The sequence below is a fragment of the Mustela nivalis genome, assembly GCF_964662115.1.
Source record: "Mustela nivalis genome assembly, chromosome: 12".
NCBI classification, from domain to species: domain Eukaryota; kingdom Metazoa; phylum Chordata; class Mammalia; order Carnivora; family Mustelidae; genus Mustela; species Mustela nivalis.
The window spans coordinates 53315464-53326021 of NC_139031.1; the positions used below are offsets into that span (position 1 = coordinate 53315464).

General features: G+C 35.6%; 1 long non-coding RNA gene across 2 annotated transcripts in view; it reads right to left on the reverse strand.

Moving 5' to 3' along the window:
* Window positions 1-2988, reverse strand: part of LOC309845628 — a 40272-nt gene extending 37284 nt beyond the window's left edge. The window contains exons 1-2 of one of the 2 annotated variants that reach the window (XR_014301389.1): window positions 2909-2988; window positions 2646-2693 (exon numbers count right to left, since the gene is read on the reverse strand). This is a non-coding gene — a long non-coding RNA (uncharacterized lncRNA). Of the gene's footprint in view, window positions 1-2645; window positions 2694-2854 lie in introns of both variants that reach the window. The other variant, XR_014301390.1, reaches the window with a different exon arrangement.
* Between the last annotated feature and the right edge of the window lie 7570 nt (window positions 2989-10558).

A 10558-nucleotide genomic window follows, 5' to 3' on the forward strand; every position in this document is an offset into this window, starting at 1 on the left:
GAGAATTTGCAGTTATACTTTAAGTAAGTCCTCTGCTGCTTAGTCTCTGCACTGCTTCAATCAGACCAGTCCTACTTTTTATTTATTTGTTTATGGCACCATGCAAGATTTCATTTGAACAGAGATTTTCATGACCCACGAGTTAGAAAACTACTGTTTTATACTACACAGCTTCCTGAGAACCAGAATTGGTCTAGTCCTGTATATTTATGATTGAGAAGTCAGGAAACCACCACTGAAAATTCGTAATAGTCTGACTCTTTCCAAAGGGAAGCAAAATTGTGCCAGAGTTAAGAATTTCCTTGCTTTGGAAAATTTAACTTTGTTACATGATCTACTTACAACTTTATGGTAAGCAGTGCAGTTAATACCCATGTTTCCAAAAGACCTTAACCTGTATTTTCACAAACATAAACAATACCAACAGTATGAAATGGAAAGACAGAATAAAACACTTGCATTTAAAAAAACTTGGGGGAGGGTGCCTGGGTGGCTCAGTGGGTTGGTCCTCTGCCTTCGGCTCAGGTCATGGTCTCAGGGTCCTGGGATGGAGCCCCGCATCCGGCTCTCTGCTCAGCAGGGAGCCTGCTTCCTCCTCTCTCTCTGCCTGCCTCTCTGCCTACTTGTGATCTCTCTCTCTCTGTCAAATAAATTTTAAAAATAATAATAAATAAAATCTTTTAAAAAAAACTTGGGGGGCACTTGGGTGGCTCAGTGGGTTAAAGCCTCTGCCTTCGGCTCAGGTCATGATCTCAGGGTCCTGGGATCAGGCCCCACATAAGGCTCTCTGCTCAGTAGGGAGCCTGCTTCCTCCTCTCTTTCTCTGCCTGCTTCTCTGCCTACTTGTGATCTCTGTCTGTCAAATAAATAAAATCTTTAAAAAGAAATTAAAAATAAAATAAAAATAAAAATACACTTGGCTTTCTCACCAAAACCCATAACATCAGTCTAATTATGAGAAAAACATTAGATGAGCCCAAATCAAGGGATATTCTAACCAACTACCTGATCAGAACTTCTCAAAATTGGTAAGGTCATCAGAAATAAGGAAAGTCTGAGAAATTATCACAGCCAAGAGAAGGCTAATGAAACATGACTACTCATTGTATTGTGATATCCTGGATGGAACAGAAGAAGGACACTAGGTACAAACTAAGGAAATCTCAAAGTATGGATATCAGTTAAGAATAATATATCAATACTGGTTCATTAACTGTAACAACTTTATATATGAATGTAATACATTAATAATAGGGGAAATTATGGGGGACAGAATGGGTATTTTCTGTACCATCTTTATACTTTTTCTACACATCTAAAACTATCCTAGAATAAAAACTCAATTTTTAAAAGGTAAAATATGCACTTGGTAAAAACACCCATATAGGAATCTGTGGTAACCACATGCAGTTCTTATAAAACAAAAGGAGAAATGTTGCTTAAAAGAGTTGAATTGGGGGAGCCTGGGTGGCTCAGTGGCTTAAAGCCTCTGTCTTTGGCTCAGGTCATGATCTCAGGGTCCTGGGATCAAACCCCACATTGGGCTCTCTGCTCAGCGGAGAGCCTGCTTCCTCCTCTCTCTCTGCCTACCTCTCTGCCTACTTGTGATCTCAGTCTATCAAATAAATAAATAAAATCTTAAAAAAAAAAAACAGTTGAACTGTAAATTTTATTTGTTTCTCAGTAGTTTTTGCTTGTTCTTTATTTCACCTTTGTGCCCACGGAAGCAAAGCAGATAGCAAATTTAAATTTTTAAATTACTCTAATAATTGGGCGCCTGGATGGCTCAGTGGGTTAAGCCGCTGCCTTCGGCTCAGGTCATGATCTCAGAGTCCTGGGATCAAGTCCCGCATCGGGCTCTCTGCTCAGCGGAGAGCCTGCTTCCCTCTCTCTCTCTCTGCCTGCCTTTCCATCTACTTGTGATTTCTCTCTGTCAAATAAATAAATAAAATCTTTAAAAAAAAATAAATTACTCTAATAATGTAATAAGTAAACTATCTATATTTCATTAAAAGACATTTTGGTATTGGGAAGCACCAACTTGAAAAAAACTCCTCAAATTTAAAATTTCTGTGTAGGTAAGTAGTGAAGCAAGGAATCTAAATACAACAGCTCTAGGTGTTAATGTACAAAGGAACAGCTATCATGTATATGAAACCGTTTTGAAATGTATTCCTTCTAAATTTGACATCAGGAAAATGGTATCATTATCTTTACGTGAAGTATAAATACTAGATTATTTTCTCAAGTATGTGTCCATGGAAAGCTTGAACAACTGGTCAAAGAAAACCACATCTTTCAAAATGTCTATCTGGTACCCAAATATTCATAAAGTGCCCATGGTATAGGAATCACTTTTTTTAGACCCCAGTGAGAAGACAGATCTATCCAATAAATTTGTATCATTGAATAGACATAAATCTAGAAGGAGACACCAGGTCTTCAGCATACCTTCTGTACTCTGGACAAGGCATGGCCAAGAAACTGCGAGCAAAGCATCTCTTTTCTTTTCCAAATATTTCCAAGTTTGATAAATTCACTCATTCTTGGAGGTTTATCAACCTCAAAGCGTTGCTTCCTTACATCTACTTCACATTTCTTTTTTTTAAATCTAAGTATGCATTTAAAATCAAAATATACTTCACCTTGAGAGGTTCTCCACCAGAAAAGAACAAACTGATTACCACTCCTCTCTAAAATAAAGAGAGAAAAAGAAAACATTTTTTTAAGACAGCACATATGACAAATGTTCATGTTGAATTGCTTACTATAGCATAGGTTAAACCATGTAAAGTACTGTAGACTCAACACCAATGTAATATTACTAACTTGTGTGGCAACACATAGTCATTACCATTAGAAAGACATTAAGAGTTCTTCCTGTATTACAACATTGTGCTGGTCCCACCTTAGAGAATCAGCTCCTCAATTTGTGAAGGCATCCTCTATCTTGATTTGATAGCCTAAAATTGAAACCAGCAGGGTTACTAACCCCTCATAACAATGGGAACAGAATTTTGAAGAGCTCATGTCACCTCTCCATTGTCAATAAGAAAAAGAACAGTTAACAATGGCAAATGGAACAACAACAACAACAAAAAATCTAAAATCTAGCTTCTATAGAAACAGAAAATAAAAAGATGTAGGTTCATAAGTAAGGTGGTACGAGTATATTGGGGGAGGGTAGTAGTGCTAAAGGAGGAATATGAAGGATAAATAAGAGAAGTGAACTTTAAAAAAAAAAGAGCTGACAACTTCTTTAAATAAAAATACTACAAGAAGACACTGGAAAACAGCATAATGGAAAGAAAGACTTGAATTGCTATCCATTAATCAAAAGGTACAAACATGCTTCTTTTCTTTTGACCTCAAGGAAATACAGTATTTTTGTCTGCCCAAGCCCTTCTTAACCATTCCTAGCTACTGTTGTTAGCACAACTATGCACATCTCTGGGGAAGACTTCATTCTTTTAAGCAAAAGGAAACATCTCAATTGATAGAAATGATTAGCATGCTTTAGAGAGGTGCTAGAGAACAGCAGATAATAAAGTGCTCAAGTTCAAAAATATATTAACCTTGTTTAGGGTCATGTTTCTTACAAGAGATGATGTTTTTCTAGGGGGATTTTAGCTGTTCCCAACCACTCACACTGTTTGAAGTGCTCTCTAAGAGCCCTCGAGCCAACTCAGCTAGTAACCTCCTTCCACTTTGATGTTTCACCATGACAAGGCTCCAGGAGTTGCCCAAACAAAAAGATGACACATCCAAATGATGTGTGTGTGTTTTTGCGGTAGACTCATAAAAAGATGCTGGAAGTAGAATAAAAATTGTATATCCTTACATTTCTACACTTCTCCTCAAGTGTATTTGTGCATAAGAACACGGTATGTCTGGTTTTGTCCTTTTGGCAGACACTATTATTTGTCCAACCACCAGGCATTCTCATCCCCTTCCTAGTTGCTAGACTGCTTCAATATTTTGGAGGTATTTACTCTCCTATAGGCTTAAGAAAGTCACCCTGCTGCCAGGAGTAAATGTAGTTTTCAAAGTTTTCTTTCAAAGCAATCATGATCATTTTAGGCCTCTTGACAGTGGTTAGCTCAAGGGTAGGCATTAGAGGCAAGCCAGACCAATGAGACATAAGGGTGTTTAAGGATTTCTGGGAAAGCTTTCCCTCTCTAGATATCATTAAAAAGATTCTGCCTGACTCTGGATGTCATCTAGTGTTATATTGGAGCCAGCACACACTGGTTCATGATTGCTACTTCTATATGCTGCATACGATGACACCATTATAGGACCTTGAAGTTGCCCAGCGCTGGGAAAATTCACAACATGGAAATCATCAAATGCTACATATTAGAATTTGTTTGTTTGTGTTTGTTTTCCAGAGAGTGGGTCATTAAACATTGACCAGAACACCACTAATAGTATTTTCTGAAGATGTGATGCTTGACTCTAATGAAACCATCTTGTCACCATGAGTGCAGACATCCCTCACCCACTGTGACAGTGAGGATGGTAGAAGTGGGAGTTCGATTGCGATGTTGAACACCTGGGTCCTTTGTAACATTCTTCAGCTTCTGAACTAACCCTGGAAAACACTTTGCTTCCAGAGTTCTTCTTATGTTAACTAACAGGTCCTCGTTGTTTAAATCACTATTACTGGACATCTTGTTATTTTACTTGGAGCTGAAAATAGCATCACAGTTTATGATGGACTCTATTTCTTTACTAAAGAAATTATGAAATTTTATTTATATCCTTTTATCAGAGGAAAGAAGAAATGAGAGGAATATATGCTGAAAGCATTTTTGTTTTATTTGAAACTTCAAATTTAAAAAGGGGAGGCATTTAGCGAGAACAAGGTAAAATTGTACCCACTATTTCTTTTCCACATTAGGAATATGATCACTAACATTTTCCTTAATTACATGACTAGGGACACATTTAGTGTTTGTAAAGCAAGATATTCTGAGAAAAATAGAAGGGTCATAGCCAGAGCATCGGGGTGAGCACAACTAACCACTGAAATAACACTATAATAATCCTTCTCACCACACAGGGACTACCAGGACACAATGAGATCCAATTCAGACTAGAATTTAAGTGATGGGATTTCCAAGAAGCTGGGATTTTGCCTTGAACATGTTATACTACGCCCTCCAATTCCTTGGGCACTGGGAAGAGGACAGTGTAAAATGAGTTGTTCTGGAATCATCTGAAACCAATTACCATGAGTGGACCCAAATTGCTAAGACGGCTGCTCAGCAGCCGCATCCCCAGCACAGCTGGGAATCAGCTGGTGAATGCTGTCAAGAACTCTCCCTATCGATTGATTCCAGGCCAGCTTGTGATTGCGTTTCACCTCTCAAGCATCACTTTTCCATTGCCTTAAAAACTGTTCCAAATGGCAAGAATTTGCAAATATAATAAAGTAAGGGGGGGAAGGGAGAGATTAGGAGAGACGAGAAGTAGGAAAGATCAGGAACGCAAAAAGGAACGTGGCATAGGACTGTGAAGAATTTTATTTGCTGGTGAATTCTCATTTATCTGGGCTCAATGTTAGGAGGATGCATCTGTCCTTTTCCCCCGCCAAAACAACTCTTCTTTCATAGAAGCAGTATCCTGTTGTCATTAAATTAATTTTCAAAACGCAATGATTACAGGTTTATTCATTATCAATTTAGATTTCAAAAATTTTCTTTCATTCTGATCATTTCTTAGTTTAAACTAAGGTTCTTTAGTCTCATAAACACACAACCTCTTTCTACACTACTTGTTGCTTTCATTTCACAGATATGGACGAAATGCACAACTCTGGAGTTTCCTACACTTGATTTTAGCCAAAAGGCCGAGAAGCGATCTGGAGTTTCCTGAAAGGTCATTATCAGGCAGCATTTTTAAGAAACATTAGATTTTAGCATGCATTAAAAGAAATAATATTTAGGAAAGACAAGTCAAAAGTGTTAATTTGTTTTTATATTTAACAAGGGACAGAGATTGAGTAACCAAATAAATGAATATCCTATCCCAGTGGTTCCCAAACTTCACAGTACACAGGAATTACCTGGAGAAGAATATGGAGCATGGTACGATTTAATCAAGAATATTGAAGATCAATGTGACTGCTTTGAAGGAAATTGAAAAGAAAAAGTTAAAATTAAGGCAAAAATTAGTGAAACTGAAAGCAAATGCAAACTACCCCCCAAGAAAGAATTGTTCAAAACTCAAATCTATTTATATGAGTATATTATCTTAAGGGTAAAACCAAGACTATTTAGGAATAGAAGCACAAAAGAGACTGTTTTAAATCATAAAAGAACTCTTTAAAATAAACACAATTTTGCCAATAAATTTGAAAATTTAGCTACAAAAGTTAAGTTTCTTGGAAGGAATTTAAATGACAAAAACAGATTCAAAAATAAAAAATAACTCAATGCCCAAATGTTGGTTCCTAAGTACCATTCTTGACAAATAAGAATTAGGTTTCTTGAAGAAACTGCTGTTTCCAGGTCTGTGGGAATTATAATTCTAGACCATCTCAAAGTACAAGAAAGTAAAGTGTTCAGCTGTGATGAAACCATGTCAAAAAGACATTGGATCCGGCTTAAAAGGGCTCCTACTCACCTAATCTGTGATAATTTGCTTAATCATGAGACAAAAACTAGTAAAGGACAGCACTAGAAAACCATATAAACTAATCTTAGTCATGAAAGTGGATGGAAAAAAAGTATATAAGATATTAGTAAAAGATTTCAGTAGTATTAAAATATGTATCATAATGATCATCTTTCTGCTCCCAATCTTCGATCCCTAAAATATCTTCTAACAGAGAGCAGACTGAGTCTTTTAAAATATGTCAGAAAATGTCACTTGCCCTACTCAAAAAAATTGCAAAGACTTGCCATGGTACTTGATGTAAAAATCAAAATCTTTACCATCTCCTGCAAGACTTTTCATAATCTGTTCTTTCCCATTACTTCTCTTATTTCCTACTCTTTTCCCCCAGAACTCAACCACTCTAACCATCTGGCCTCCCTAGATGTTTCTTGAACATTCTAAGCTTTGCTTTGTTAAGATCATGACATACTTTGACACATTTTCTGCTACTGACCCAAATTTATATTTCTGAGATAAATATTATTTGGTAGGCTCATTAAAAATCAATCTCTTGGGCTTCCCGGGTGGCTCAGTTGGTTAAATGTCTTAACTCTTGGTTTTGGGTCAGGTCACAATATCAGGGTTTCGAGATCAAGCGCCACATTGTGTTCTGTGCTGGGAGTGGAGGCTACTTAAGATTCTCTTTCTCCCTTTGACCTCCTTCCTTCCATCCCACTTGCATGCTCTCTTAGGATTTTACTAATCCTCATAACATAAAAGATTTGAACTTTATAACACAGGAACCAAAAGCCCTAAAAAAGCAGTAGGATATAAGGATACAAGCAAAGAAAGATTAATTACAGCAGGAATTGAAAGTTGAAGAGCAGAACCAAAGACTGCACTAGAAAAAAGCCCAAAACTGCCAAAACAGGAATAGCAGAATATTAGATTGGTAAAATACAGAACAAAGGAAAAATTTTTCTAGAAGGCAAGAATAATGAAAAAGACATAGTATTCAGAGGAGGATGTTGGAGACTGGATACCAGACCTTAGAATTATAGATACAGATATTTTTATTATAGAAATTGGAATTATACATATATAGATCATTTTAGACAACCTAAGAAAATATTTTTGGAATTAAAACAAAATTTGGATATGCAAATGGAAAAATTTATGCTGCCAAAAAATACAAAGAAATCCATGCATAGTAATACCTTAAGAATTTTTTTAGAAGATTTTATTTATTTATTTGACAGACAGAGATCACAAGTAGGCAGAGAGGCAGGCAGAGAGAGAGAGGAGGAAGCAGGCTCCCTGCTGAGTAGAGAGCCCGATGTGGGGCTCAATCCAAGGACTCTGGAATCATGACCGAAGCCCAAGGCAGAGGCTTTTAACTCACTGAGCCACCCAGGCGCCCCCCCTAAGAATTTTTAAATATCAATGATAAATAAGTCATTCTACAAGTATTTTGAGATAAGATGAAATAAGAGAAGGGAAAATGCCAAAATAACTCCAAATTCTCCTTTATATAAAAATTAAATTCCAGAAGACAATGGAGGGAGGCCACTTTAAAGATGTACATTAACATTTTAGTATATTTAATTGGGGAATATGTGGTCACAAAGGGGACTCTGATTTGGGCATACTCTACTTTAACATAACCAATTGCATTGATTCTACTTTCTAACTCTACCCAAAACTGCTATGCATTACTTCCACATAATCTAGATCTAATGGAATGGGATAGAAAGGAGGGGAAGACCATATTATCGTAACCATTCGTGTGCTAACAACATTTTAAATTATCTTCAAATTTGAGAAAACACAAATTAATGAAAGATCACAAATTCAAGCAGAAAGCCAAAGTCTGAGAAACCTGAAGAGTTGGGGACTATAAGAATGGCTAGAATTCACAGAGGAAACTTGAAAAGGAAAAGGAGAAATGCCAGAACAATGCACTTAACTTTCCCTCAGATCCTTGGCTGATTTCTAAAATTGTGCAAAACTTAGTGTTTTTCCAGGGGGAAGAACAACAACTCGAAAATTGAAAGAGATAAGCAGACATCGTAGCTTTTTCCATGTCAGAAGACACAGAGTTTGAGTTCAAATCTTAGAAAGACTTGATAAATATCTCGGGCTTTCCATTAAAATACCAGAAAGGCCATGCCATAGGAATAAAAATTACATCCTAGTATTAAAGCCAAAACTAAAGCAGACATGTCCTAACAGAACACAAAACCAAGTCTACAGACATCACATTAAAAGTGATCCATCAATGATTCACTACTAGAATAAATCTCCAATACCATTCAGAGGAAGACAACAAAATAGAGTCTCTATGATGAATATGCCAAAACGCAGTATGCAGTATGCAATTAAAAAATTATAAAAGTGAAGAAACAAGAAAATGTGGGGCACTTCAAGAAAAAAAATGTCAGTCAGTTCAAAGAAACCAATAAATGATCCTGATTTTAGAATTAGCAGAAAAGAGCTATAAAATAACAATTATAAATATGTTAAAAATTCTATAATCAAAAATGCAGGGGAGGTGTGTGAATTGTCATTCAGTTTCAGAATTCTACAGATAGAAATTGCATAATTAAAATAATATTTGAAGATAAATTTAAGATAGAATTAAGAGCAAATTGATCAGAAGAGGAGCAGTGAAATTAAAGAAGAGCATTATTATAGAAGAGCATCCAAACATAAACCAGAGAGGAAAAAAATAGAAGTAAACAACAGAAGATGAAATGTGGGACACTATCGTCTCCTAGGCACATCATAATCAAATTGCTGAAAACTAATAATAAAGAGAAAATATTTAAATACAGAGAAAAAAGATAAACTATATACCATTCAATTTGTGGAAAGGTAGTATGAATGACAAGTCAAAAACAATGAGAGTCAGAAGAAAATGGAGCTTTAAAAGTACTGGGGGTAGGTAGGAATGATAGGGAATTCTGCTATCTTGAAATTCTATATTCAAAAAACAAGTATAGTTCAAAAAATGAAATCCAATTATGTTAGTTGCTGGTAGTACATAGGAATTCACTAAATGGAGGCATAAAGTAAATTTCTGGGGATTTGGAAATGTTTTATATTTTAATTGGATCATTGGTACATGACTATGTGTGTTTGGCAAACTCACCAAAGTGGATACTTTAGAGATATACATTTCCCTATATATAAATTTACCTTAATTTTTCAGAATAAGGGAGAAGCAATGACTTTTTCCATTATATAAAAGGTAGGAGTATTTTTTTTTTTTTTGCCTGAAGGTTAAAGTAACATTTTAACAGATAAAAAGTGAAAATCTATAGAAAAAGGAAGAGTGAATATGAAGAACAGCCAATAGAGATCATCCAAACATAAACTGGAATAAGGAAAGTACCCTGAAATGATAACTGTATGTACTGATACAAAAGATTGCTTTTTATTATTTTCTTGGATTGGTTTCATTTGTTGAAACATAATGGCTATATATTACGAGGTTTATAATACATGAAGAAGTAGAATATATAGCAATAGGAAAGAACAAGAAAAAGTATAAATATAATTATACCACTGTATGATTCTTACCTAATTCAAGGGGGGTATTATAAGGTAGATGATACTAAGTTAGAAAGGCATGTTCTTGGTGCACTTCACTGGCTCAGTCAGTGGGGCATGCGACTCTCGATCCTGGGGTTGTGAGTTCTAGCTTGGGTGTGGGGATTACTTAAAACATAAAATTTTAAAAAAAGAAAAAGAATGTATGTTCTCATTCCTAGAACCATTAAAAAAATTACATAAAGAGGAATGCCTAAAAATACAATAGAAAAAATAATAAAACAAAGTAATACATAATAATTAATCTAAAAGAAGACAGAAATGGAAGCACAAAAGAAAAAAAAATCAGTGAGGAGCAACTACAATTTTCATATATTACTGGTAGAGACAGAAAATTATGTAA